Source organism: Fukomys damarensis, unplaced genomic scaffold (genome assembly GCF_012274545.1).
Source record: "Fukomys damarensis isolate Sample0158 unplaced genomic scaffold, DMR_v1.0_HiC HiC_scaffold_27, whole genome shotgun sequence".
NCBI classification, from domain to species: Eukaryota; Metazoa; Chordata; class Mammalia; order Rodentia; family Bathyergidae; genus Fukomys; species Fukomys damarensis.
In genome coordinates, this window is record NW_022900939.1 from 33,003,347 (window position 1) to 33,015,850 (window position 12,504).

At 38.7% G+C, this 12,504-nt stretch overlaps 1 protein-coding gene across 3 annotated transcripts in view; it reads left to right on the forward strand.

Moving 5' to 3' along the window:
- LOC104853110 (contactin-associated protein-like 3) overlaps positions 1-12,504 on the forward strand; it is a 239,552-nt gene that overhangs the window by 152,256 nt on the left and 74,792 nt on the right. The gene's annotated exons all lie outside the window — the stretch shown is intronic.

Here is a 12,504-nt window from a genome sequence, read left to right on the forward strand (position 1 = left end):
GATGAATCAGACCAAAATAACCCATAAATTACGAAGATCGGTGCGAAGTGGTATATGAAGTCTCTGATGTTTGAAAATAATATTAAGACATAAAGTTTTCATCCAGGCATGGTGGTGCACCCGTGTAATCTCAGCACTCGGGAGGCTGAGGCAGGAGGATCACTGTGAGTTCAAGACCAGCCTGGGCTATGTGGCAAGTTCCAGGGCAGTCTCAACTACGTAGTGAGACCCTGTGTCTCACACACAGAACAAAAAAAAAGTTTTCTGAACAATTTGGAATTCTTGGTGTAGACTGAAATATTTAATAGGACCTCACATTTCAATAAGAAATATAACACTTTATTTAAAATGCATATTTAAAACACAGCCTCTAAGAAAGTATGCTTTCAGTGAATATATAGTCATGGTAAATGGGTAATATATACATTTTGTCCTGGTACTGAGTACAGGTACCAGAAGCACATAGGTGAACAAGTTTAATCAGCAATACTTGCTATTACCTTTCAGTTCATATGATCTAAATAAACATTTCAACAATATTTATTTACTTTTCACTTATTGTTTAAAAATGAATGAAATTTTATATTAAAATTGCCTTCACTAAACCAAATTGGAAAAGATAAGTTTCCAAGAGTACTAACCACCATATCCAACCATTGTTAGTGGGAAAAGTGGTTATTTTATGGGTAAAGTCTAATATTGAGAAATTTGTACTGAGACATATTTTTGTTTCTATAGCCAAAGTTTTTAGTTTTTATATTTGTGAGTTTTTCCTTAGAAAAATCATACAAATGAAATGTTCTCTGAACAGAATTGTTTTCTTCCAAAATTCATGTGTTGAAGCCTTAAAGCCTAGTGTGACTGTTTGGAAGATCGGGCCTTCAGGGGTACAGATATATGACCTCTCCTCTATATGAGGACACTGGGAAGGTGGCCATCCACAAGCCACAAAGCCAGCCCTACCAGAAACCAACTATGCCGGTACCCTTACCTTGGAGTTCTCAGCCATGAGAACTGTGAGAGAATGCATTCTTTTGTTTAAGCCACCCAGTCTGCGATACTGTGTCATGACACTCAGGGAGACTAGGACAGGGTGGTGTGACATCTAACATTTCCCGTGTGGTTTTAGAGCTCTTTGGAACTCTGTTAATGATCAGTAAGAATCAGCATATAATTTCAAAATAAATATTTACAGAAAATTGGTTTCTTGTTAAATTGACCCAAATATTTACCGTTGTTACTCTTGAAAACAGACTTTGCTGTTTTATGTACCTAAAGCATGTTTGTCACTGTTTACCATTACATCTAGCATGAGGTAATTATTATTTTTTTATTGAGTTTATTGGCACATTTTAGGTATACAGTACAGTTACATTCATTATTGGGATCTTGTACCTTTACATGACAGGTCTTGGCTCTCATTTTTTTTCCTTGTCCCTGCCCTCCCTTCACCTCCTCCTCCCCTCCCCATTTACAAACACTTTATTTCCATCTTTTCATTTTTCTCACATTTTTTCTTTTCCCTTATTACCCTTCCCCTACCCATCCCACCTTCCCTACACCTTTAGCCCTTTTCTTCCCTTTTCACAATGTCAGTTATCTCTTTAGGATCTTATGTACTATTACAGTTTATTCACACCAGAGAAACTATTCAGTATTTACACATGTGAAGTTATTATTTCTAATTAACAGTTCATGAACTTCAGCCATTAGCATAGGGAGTAAAATTCTCTTTGTGATTTTTTTTTTTTGAAGAGGTGAGATATCACTGTTTCCAAGAACTTCTGGCCCTGAACTTCGGAGCTTAAGGCAACTCCCCTCTCTCTTCCCTTCTTCTCTCCCCTCTCTCCCTCTCCTCTATTTCTCCCTGTGAAGTTTAAGCTGAGATAGAACAGAATGCAGCCATTCACTAGTAGAAGGCACCAACATTGTCAGTGGGGTTCAGCCTTTGACCTGTGTATTCAGGTACTGAAATAGCAATGTGTATTTTACATTCGTTATATAAAACAACTGATGTAAAAAATGTCAAATGTCCATAGCCCCTGTGAGATACTAGTAATGGTAGAGCACAGGTTGCAGTAGTCCAAACCGATGGTCCCTGCAACCTGGCTCACCCCAGCCTGCCCTGAGACAAGCCTTGGTGCCACTTGTAGATTTGAGACACCTGAGGCCCACTGCTTTATCTAAAATATTAAGGGGGAATTTTCTTCCAATAGCATTTGAACTTATCCACATAGTTTCAAACCCTATTTTCTGAGATTGAAGTCATCAAGCTAGACTTAGAGTAAGAAGCAAATCTACATAAAAAAAAAGGGAACAAATTCATTGAATACAGTTGTCTGTGGATGTTCACGGGGATTGGTTCCAGGAGGCCCCTGTTATACCAAATCTACACATTCTCCAGTTCTGTACCTACAATGGTGTGGTGTTTGCATATAACCTGCATGTATCCTCCAGTATGCTGAAAATCATTTCTAGATGACTTAGACTATGTAATGCAATGTAAGTGCTACTGTGAATAGTTCTCCCACTGTATTTTGTAAGGAATAATTACCCAAAAAAGTGCACACGGATTCAGTGCAGAAGCAGTTTGTTTATTGGAACACTTCTGATCCACAGTCTGTCAGATCCACAGATGCAGAACATGGAAGTCTGATTATGCACTCTTAGAAAGCAGGTACAGCCTGAAATGTTTTACATTGACCATATTTAATTTTCATGGAGATACAGAGAATAATGAAGAATTAGCCAAGCGAGGAAACTTCACCCAAGTTTTCTTGTACCAACTTTGGTTGAATGAAAGCAGAATCATTTCCTTTCAGAGTTTCTCAGGCAGATTAATTATGTGTTTTATCTCAAACACAGAGCAGCCACACAGCCTGGATTCTGTACAATAGTCACAATTTTAATGATTCTGCTTGCTTGGTTCCATATTTTCATCTTACTGTCAAACCCTCTGTTTCAAACTTCAAATAGTAAATTTGGATACAGTTCCTGGCCAAACCCTGTTTTGGAATCTAGGCATGAAAAGTGCTCATATACTATGAATATTATCATAAGCGGCAGATCCAGAGCTCATGTGCCTTGAAGTAGTTTTAATGCAGAGCTGCTGCTAAACCTTGGCACGCACCAAAACTCTAGTGTGAAATAGAATAGCAAGCACAGGGCAGAGGAGCTGATATTAAATAGAATCTCTCCGTTTGTATACATAGAAGAAAGCAAAAGCAGTTTATAGTGGTGACTTAAAAGTCTTCATAAAGTAGACACACACTTCATGAACCAATCCAAGGGAATTTTTAAAAGTATCATAAAAAGTGTATTTTGAAGATTCTTGTCTGAAAGGGTGCAAAATGACAGAAAAATCAGATAAGATCCAGGTTATTATCCTAGAGACTCAGACCCAGAGACAAGTACAGTTTTTATGCTGAAGATGATTAGCAAAAAGAAGTAATTTAACCAAACAAAGGATGAAAGGTAGGGAGAATGAGAAGTATCTTCTGTATATGCATAGAATTGAGGTAATTGTTTCTTTCCAGCTCTTCTCTTTTAGTTATTCAGTAAATATATACAGTGGGTCCCTGATTTATGAACAAATTCCATTCTAGGATAGTGTTCATAAATGAGATATTTGTAATCTGACAAAGTAAGTCTTGTACAGTATAGCTGTGAATCTTATACTGCACACCTATGAAAGTTTGCCACTTGATGGTTCAGAAATCATGGACTTACTGTACCAGGTTATTGTGTATTGTAGACCCCCATGCACTGTGCTGCAAACACAATAACTTATTAATTCTAGCTAACCGTGTTGCTCAAACTTTTTTAAGTGTTTAAGGAGTTGATAATGTAACCTAGTCGGATTTGACCATCACCCACTATGTTATGTGTATTGAATTTTCACACAGTACCCCTTCCATACCAATGAGTAGAACAGTAATTATTAGGAGCATAATATCTTCTGAAGGAGTCAAAGGACTTAGAAGAGCCTAAGAATACTATGTGGGGCCCTTGGTCAATCCTAAGGCAGAGGCCAAATCATTCTAGGCAGATCTTTCCCCTGGACTCCCCTTCTTCCTCTCTTCCCCTCTCCTCTTCTCCTTCCCTTGACTGCCCTGGAGGAAAGGGTAGGATACAGAGAAGGACCCAGGCCAGTTTCGGAGGAGACTCTCTGGGCCGGAGAGTCTGTCTCTCTGAAGCCTGAGGCAGCACACATAGGATGGGATTGGAGTGGATAGGATGGAAGGCGCCAGACACAGCACAGTTAAAATTCCCCTGGCCCTCACCCTGAGACCGCAGAGACATCCCAGGCAAGGACGGGAGTGCCAGGAGTACACTTCGGTCAGAGCTGCCGTGGGAAAGCCCGAGTATCTGAGTGCCGTGAGAAGGAGACGTGGGATTAACTCAGACAGCCTTGGGGAGAAAGCATGGGAGTGTAACGCCACAGGGCTAAAGATGGAAAAGCAAATTTTAGAAACAGTGATCTCGAAAAAGCACCGAGAGTGGTTACTTTTGTGATTGAATGAAGAGTAGCTTCTGTGTTTTTAATCTTGACTTTACTGAATTGTTTGATTTTCTGCTTATTTTTGTTTCTGTTTTAAGACAAGGTCTTGCTTGGCAGTGCTGTTTGGCCTTCATTCTCCTCCTACCACCTCTCCAGTGCTGAGTTTACAGGCGCGCACCCTGCTTTTCTTATTTTCTTTTTGTTTGTTTGGGTTTTTTTTTTTTTTTGGTAGCTTTTGACACATAGTACTTGTATATATTTTGGGCTATGGGGTGATAATTTAATACATATACACAATGTGTGATGATTAACTCAAGATAAATAGCATTTCCATCTCCTTAAACATTTATCACTTTAAGCTTTTAACCAAGTGAGTGATTGTCATAAGTCAAGAAACTTCTCTAACTTTAAATTTTCAGTAAATTAAAGCCTTGTATTTTAATTAAGTCATTTCATTTTGAATAATGTGCCACTTACTTAAGACTCTAAGAAGCTTGGTTCTGCATCCGTGGTGGGAAGGTAGGTCATTCACCCCGCCCCCCAGGGGACTCACATTGTGCAGAAACGGAATTTTATCCCAGCTGGCTGAGTGATGTGAGAGATGTGACCAATCACTGGGATAATGCGCTGTCGGGGATGTAGTCTGATAAGGGCAATGAGGGAGTCTGATAAGGAATTCTGAAGACCTTCACATCAATATGTGCCACTTACTTAAGACTCTAAGAAGCTTGGTTCTGCATCCGTGGTGGGAAGGTAGGTCATCCACCCCGCCCCCCCCAGGGGACTCACATTGTGCAGAAACGGAATTTTATCCCAGCTGGCTGAGTGATGGTGAGAGATGTGACCAATCACTGGGATAATGCGCTGTCAGGGATGTAGTCTGATAAGGGCAATGAGGGAGTCTGATAAGGAATTCTGAAGACCTTCACATCAGAGCCAGCCTCAAAGACAAATGTGTAGAATGGGACTACAGAGGAAGTTGATGCACCTAGCCAAATGTCTGCTGACCGTTTACTCAAAGCAGCATGATGCAGAGTAACTGCAATTTTAGCTCCACGTCAGTATAGCTGGGTATCCACTACCGCTGCATAACCACGTCCTGGCTACCTGAATACATCCGGAATATCGATTTGTTCGATAGTACGGCTGACTAATCTGTATTTGAGAACTGACATGATCCTTTGTCTTGGTTTCTTCTTTTGCCAATAATTTGAGGTTGAGGATGAACGTTTCTGAGTGAGTCCTTCTACTGGGTGAATTTGTTACAGGATTGTGGCCACTTCTTTCAAGTTTTATTGTGATTTTAAAAAAAATTACAGTGTAGCCACTTATGATCTGGAAAGAGATCCAGACTATTTGTTTAAATTTACTTTTATCTACTGGGCTTAGGGGCATTGGATTCGCCAGGAAAATCTCAATTCTTACTACAAACTTTGTGTTATTATTGGACAAGACGTGTAATATGGTCTCTAAGGTCCCGTTTGATTCAACATAATTTTTAATGGCAGAATAATATGGGAATGTTTCTGCAAGTGTCTCTCTGTTAGAAGGCTTATTTCATTTTATCATGCGTGAAATGGGAATATTTATGAAAATTCTGCTTTGCTCTGTTCAGAGAAACCTTTTTTGGAGACAGATAAACTGGTTATGCACAGGGATTTTTACAAAAAAAGCCTTACCCATAACCAATGGATTATTTGTATCTCTGGGATGGATGTTATTCAGGAAATAAAAAAACAAATAACTATAAAGAATGAATTAAGCAACTGAAAGAATAGTAAGAAATGGAAATCCCAGTCTGTTTCCAAATCTTCATTCATGCCCTGCCATCTTTCATTCCCTCTTCTTCCCTTTATCCTCCTTTTCTTCAGTCCAAGTCTCCGAGCAAACAGGTAATGGTTTCTTGAGAGGATGGTTTTCTCTTTTGTGGAAGCTTGTGTGGGGAAGAAGTCCCTTCACCTTCCAAAAGGTCACTGGAATAAAGGGACAAAGACCAATTAAGTGAAGTAAAGATACGCACATTTATAACATGTATGGAGGTCACCACATAATGTCTTGTCACCTTCTGGTGCAACATGATTCAGAAGATCATTTGCCTCTGAATAAGGGAAACGGAGGAATGGGGAATGCAGACAGTTTTTAGGAGGATCCACTGGGCTTGGAGACACATGAAGTTGTCTGAGACAAAGTCCATTGGGCCTACAGAAGAGACAACGAATCATAAATCTTTTTGGAATATGAGTATGAAATAGGATACAGTGATGTATGAAGTCTGTCCGGGTGTGTTGACAGACTTCAGTTTTCTTCCTGTGATTTGAGTTTAGTTAACCAAAGTGCAGGAATGGACCAGGGGCAATTGTTTCTTCTTTGGAGGAAGCAGGGAGTTTTTGCAGGAAGCAACTGTTTCTTCTTTGGAGGGTCTGGAATTAGGTAGATAAGACTTTGCAGAAAGTCTGTTCCTGCATTTGAGAGTAGCGGTGAGGAGAAGCAAGACAAGGTTAGAGGAACCTTGGTTCTGATACAAATTTAAATCCTCTTAATTTTTTAGATTAATTTTTTCAGTATGCCAAAGCCAGCATATTTTTGGAGTACCATTCTCTAAGTCTCTCTATCTGGGGAGACTTCTCTTTGGAAGGGGCAAAATATCAGCCTTATTCATGTATCTTGATATTGAGTGTCCCCTGATCTATCTCTGTGATTCCCTCCTAATCAAATATGTAGAAGATAGTTCAGATCCATAGATGATTGAAAGGGAAAATCAAATAGTCATTGACACTTTGTGTAACAGATATGTCTAGGACAAAGCCTTTAGGTTTATGAGGGATTGCCCTAGAAACTCAGAAGAAAGGGAAATAATAAAAGAGTGAAGCTACTATTGGCAAAACAGGAACTGAAACTACGGTGCTGAATGAATCAACAATTTTCATCTCAATATGAAACCAGTCCTATCATTTTGGAGGTCCAGGAACTCAAATGCTAGAACGATATCCTTCCCGTTGATATTATTATGCATCTTAATGGTGATTTTCTTGTGCTCTTGGAAGATTAATAAAAATGTGCATAATTCAATATGTTGTGTGTTACAGCAAACATACTTTAATGCACTTGTGTGAAATAAAGCAACATTTTCTGAATTTCTATGCCTGCAATTTTTGGTCATTTTTATGTGGACCATCATTCTTAACTGTCATCATTTCTGTTGCTACTCCTTTCTCTATTTTTTTCTTTTGGTTTTTAAAGACAAGGTCACGCTAGGTAGTTCAGGCTAAACTTGAACTATGTCATCCAGGTTAATATCAAACTTTCAGTGATCCTCCTGCCTCAGCCTCCCAAGTGCTGGGATTACAGGTGTGTGCCACCATGCTAAGCTACTCATATCTCTTAAATCTTTAATTAACTCTTAATCTAAAGAAAACTTTGTGAAGCCTGCAAGAGTCATGCCTTGGGTCAATAATTCATGGGATAAAATCAGTGACACTTCACTATGAGCAGGCCACCTGGATAAGCACTCATTTAAGGAGAGCTCTATCACTAGCCACAAGAGCTTGGGGCCAATGGTTCTATAGGAGGTGGAGTCCTGAGAAATTCAGGCCAGAATTCAGAGTTTTGGAGAGTTATGACAATGTTCCAGAAGAAGATGACATGAATAAATGTACATTTTGCATGTGAATAAATGAATAAGTGTAGAACTTATTGTTAATAATAATAAGGTTGTACATGAAAAATAAGACAACCCCCGGAAATAAGCCCTATTGCATCTTTTGGAGCAAAGATTAATATAAGACCTAGTCTTATTTGGGGGGAAATATGGTAATTTAAGCAAGCAACTTTGCATGCTACATTATTATCAATAATCCTCTGAAAATAACAGAGAAATAGTCTCATTCATGTCTAATTTCACCTGCTGACCTAAGAGATGGAGATGTGTCTGAGCATCGAGGAGAAGAGATAGTGGACTCATGGACAATAGTAGTTGATGAACGTGCTTTGCTTTCCCTTCCCAGCTTCAGAGATTAGCGTCACAAGAACAAAAGGAGAGCTGGAAGGGGGTGGTGCATGGTTTTGGTCCTAGCAATAGGAGGCTGAGGCAGGAGGACTGTGGCAAGTTCAAGGCCAGCCTGGGCTACATAGTGAGTCCAAGGCCAACCTAACTATAAGAGAGACCCTGTCTCAAAAATTTTTAAAAAAGGAAATACCACTTGTTATTGTGCTAATACTGCACAGGAATTGGTAAGTATTGGCCATTTACCATCTGCAGATCTTATAGGAAGAACTTTAGAGATATGATGAGAATTTTGTGAGTGTTGGGTATCATCTCCTCAGTGTTCAGAGGAAAAGGCACATGTTCCATGTGGGTATGTAACTTCTCGTCACCTCAAAACCGGAAAGTATTGGGACTTATTTCAGACCCAGGTCTCTCAGCTGTGGAGCTCCTGTGATTTACAACTTACCAAAATTTAGAAATAGCCTTTAGTGGCGTCTTAGTTTCATTTTCTGCTGCTACAACAAAATACCACAGAGTGGGTGATTTATAAACCATAGAGGTGTCCTAACAAGGCAGAAGGGTGAGGAAGCATGAGATAGAGAAAAGTAGAAGAGACTCATCCTTGTGTCCCCATGACAACTAACTCACGCCCATGAAAGCAGCATCAATCCATTTTCGAAGGCAGCACCCTCACTGCCTAGTCACCTCTCGAAGTTCCCACCTCTTAGCACCGCTCCAATGGCTACCAAGTTTCAACATGAGTCCTGGAGGGTGCATTGAGGCCATAGCAGGCAGTCCCAGAAATCAGTCACCCTCCAGGAATGGGAGTGATAACACTGCAGTCCCATCTGTGCCCTGCGGGAGGTCTCTACAGCAGCCCTTCCTTCCCGGGCTCATCCCTGTAGAACAGAGCAGGCCCGAGGAAGCAGCAGAGGTTACAGGCACCTCACCCAGACAGCTGTGCCACAGACCCAGCCACTTCTTCTCTGCTAGTTTTGCCCGAATGTCAGGTACAGAGGGTTTGGTTAGTCTGATCCTCGTTGAGTGCTCTGTAAGGAATGATTGTTTCAGCCTGTGCAAGGACCTGCTCTGCTGCGGTGTTCATTAGTCATTGACCATTCCTTTGTATCTCCTCCTGAGGTTGATATTTCCCCAGTCCGATAGGTTTTATTTGTATGTGTTCTTAAAAAAAAAAAGATGTACGGCTTTTGTTCATACACATTTAGATTTACAATGTTGTTTTATATGTTTCATTTTAACTTTTTACGTATTTCTAATTATATTATTCCTAGTAAAGTGACAAAGATAATATACTTATTTTAATTACCTGTAGAAACACCATGCAAATTGCTACATAAAAATGCTCTCAGAGCATATGCTAGGGCAATTACATTGTTAATGCCTGATACTTAGCATTAAATCAATGTTTTTCTAATAACACTCTAAATTACAAAGTATCCTAATCAAATAGACTTGTTAACATGTCTTATAAAGAGCACCTTAATTATATCTTTCATTTGTATAGGATTTTCAGAAGTATCCTTCGACAAAGGAAAAGTTGAGCAAATCCGTTATAAATCTCATAGTTTTCTTGGAGAGGCTGAGATCGCAGAGACCAAATTCAGGGCTAATATCAGCACAGGCGGACCACCAGAGAAGCAGAATTATAGTCAATAAACATGGGCTCTTCCTTATAGGAACCCTGTCCTGCCGAGTAACCAAGGCAGCTTAAAACAATAACAGAATATTGAAATAACTGCTCTGAATACTTTCAAGGGTTTGGAAAAATATTAACCGAGCTGAAACTGCTGAAGAGTTGATATTGTGATCCATAGTTTTCAAATATCTGTGTACTAACTGAAAAAAATGTGTGAAATTGTACAGTGCAGTGGTGGCGTATTTTTAAAATCGCCAAGATTGATTTGTATAATTAGAATTTAAAATAAAGATTTAATGAAAAACTCATTAAGGGAGAAAGGTTTCAAAATGACAAATCTGTAAGAGAATTTTAAACGTAATTGTTGATGAATCTTCCATTTTTCACAGTGAAGTTTTCCACTCAAAATGCAGGGTCTCTTGTTTAATATGCAGTAACCAAGAGGACTGATTAATTTAGCTTTATGTGAGAGTGAGAGGTGGGCAGATCACATGAACATTGTAGCACTGTTCACTTGTGGTTGTTACATTTCACCAACGTGAACGTGAAGAACAAATCAAAGTAAGGATCTGGAAGTTTTTCAGGAATGTTATTAATTCCTAAATTATTTAGGAAACATGTTTATAATGTTTCATGGGCCCAAAGCCACAGATTTTAGTCACTGCCATGTATACCTAGAGAATATGCTATGAAACTGGTCATTTTATCTACATGTACTTTTTAATTACTGGATGTAACTCAGTTGTGATGTCCTCAGTGATAAATTCACATCAGACCTAACGGAGTGACTTCATCTTTCAATAAAAAAAGGATACAAAAAAAGCAGATGAATGCTGCAAAGAAAATAGTTGATTATCTTACAGATTCATCATGTACATTAACTAGTTTAATCCTTACCAAGATCTTCAGGTAGGTATTATTTTTGAACTTTGCAAAAAATGACTGTGACTTCGGCCAAGGTTACAAGCTGAAGGAAAGACAGCAGTGAATTTGAAGGACAGTGGGTTTTAAAAGCCATTTCCTAAACCCCCACTCTCATCAGCGCTGGCTTCCATTTGTCTGCAAATGAAGATTTCTGCTTCTGCAGAATCTCTGAAGGCTATGGATTTCCACAGAGAATATACAGCTTTATTCTTCTGGAGCCTTTGTTTTCTGATTTAACAAAACAAGCCAGAAATAGGTCTTTATGTCCAACATTCTATTTGTGTTTGCTTATAAATTTATGTCTGTTATGGAAATTCTCAAGGCAAACTTTGAATTCAATAAATAAAAGATTAAATGACATTTTAAAGTGTTACTTTATACTAAATATAGGAACATTTCAGTAATAAACTTTAAATGTTATATCAGTGAAATACTAGTATAGATCCTCTCTTTTTAATTCTATGTCTCTGAAGAACATAGTTTATAGGATTTATATTCTATAGTTATACTTCTAAAAGATATGAATAATGTGATTCCTCAAAATTCAAATGAATTCATGTTTCTATATATCTACTCAAACTTTTGAGTGTATGTGCGTGCCTTTATGTGTGTATGTAATGTGTGTGTGTGTGTGTGTGTGTGTGTGTGTATTTAGCATGGTTCTCAGACCCTAGGCCTTACACATGCTAGGCACACACTCTACTGCTGTCATGTTTCTATATATCTACTCAAACTTTTGAGTGTATGTGCGTGCCTTTATGTGTGTATGTAATATGTGTGTGTGTGTGTGTGTGTGTGTATATTTAACATGGTTCTCAGACCCTAGGCCTTACACATGCTAGGCACACACTCTACTGCTTAACTACACTCCCAGCATCTTAAATATATTTCAACCATATGTAGAAATGTTTGATTTTGTGTTCAGATCTGAGTTTTAAACAATATAACCTTCATCTGCTTTGTTCATAAATTATTAGCTTCTGTTTGTATAAAATTTCTTCAATACTAATCAATTTTAATTCTAAGTAAAAATAAGGCTAATTTTTCACTGTATGATGCTATAATCACATTCATCAAAAGTATATTTTCTAGAAATTATATTTTAAAATAAATGAGAGAAAAATAATATCTGGCATATAAAAACAGAAAAACGACTGCTTTTGTGGGTTTCTTTGGAAACATAGTATTGTCACTGCTGCGAATGGAATAAAATCTCTGGAATGGAATCCTGTTCGTCTTAGATTTCCCACCTCCTGACTACCATCACCCCCACCCAAGACTGCTGCAGAATGTAAGGGAGTAGGGCTGGATTGATGTCTAGGTCCTTTCTAGCTCTCCGGTTTCAGACTCTATGATTTCACTACAGGCTCCTGGACACAAATGGCCAAGGTGCTCTGTCACACTAGGTGAAGGGGTTACATGGGAGTATCGTTACTA